The following is a 498-nucleotide window of genomic DNA, read 5'->3' as shown; positions in this document are numbered from 1 at the left end:
CCGCCGTTACACCGAGACCGGTGACCCATCGAATAATGATTCCTGCCGGTTTAAAGGGATAGTTCACCCAAAAAATGACTTTTGTTCTATCGATTAGTTAGTTAGTTAGTCACCCCATTGAATTGAGTTCATGGATGTGTTTTATTTTTTTTTGTCTCATTCCTAAGACAATAACTCGATGACCAGTGGACCGGTAGGCTAGCGGTTCCGGTAGGAGACACAAAGGAGACTCTTGTGTCTCCTACTGGTCCTGCTGGTGACGGTCATCAAATAATTATTGTTTTAGGAATGAGACAAAAACTAAAACACATCCATGAATTCAAGTCTCCATGGGGTGACTAAGCCATAGCAGAAAAAAAAGTGAACTATCCCTTTAATGTTTTCTTTTTTTCTTTTCTTCTGCTCTCTTTATTCAGTTTGGTGACATTTATTTTGTATTTGTTTTTGTTTGTTTTTTAAAGGAGGGGGTAAACAAACCTTTCCATTTGTAATCAGGTT

The 498-nt window shown here is 38.4% G+C and overlaps 1 protein-coding gene across 2 annotated transcripts in view; it reads right to left on the bottom strand.

Moving 5' to 3' along the window:
• tmem243b (transmembrane protein 243, mitochondrial b) overlaps nt 1 on the bottom strand; it is a 16,748-nt gene extending 16,747 nt beyond the window's left edge. For both annotated transcript variants that reach the window (XM_084049928.1, XM_084049927.1), the window contains exon 1: nt 1. This exon is cut by the window's left edge and continues 123 nt beyond it. The gene's annotated coding sequence lies outside the window, so the exon portion shown is untranslated.
• Between the last annotated feature and the right edge of the window lie 497 nt (nt 2-498).

This window comes from Gymnoscopelus microlampas (assembly GCF_963454915.1).
Source record: "Gymnoscopelus microlampas genome assembly, chromosome: 23".
In the NCBI taxonomy this organism is placed as follows: Eukaryota; Metazoa; Chordata; class Actinopteri; order Myctophiformes; family Myctophidae; genus Gymnoscopelus; species Gymnoscopelus microlampas.
This window is presented reverse-complemented; position numbering and strand designations above follow the sequence as displayed.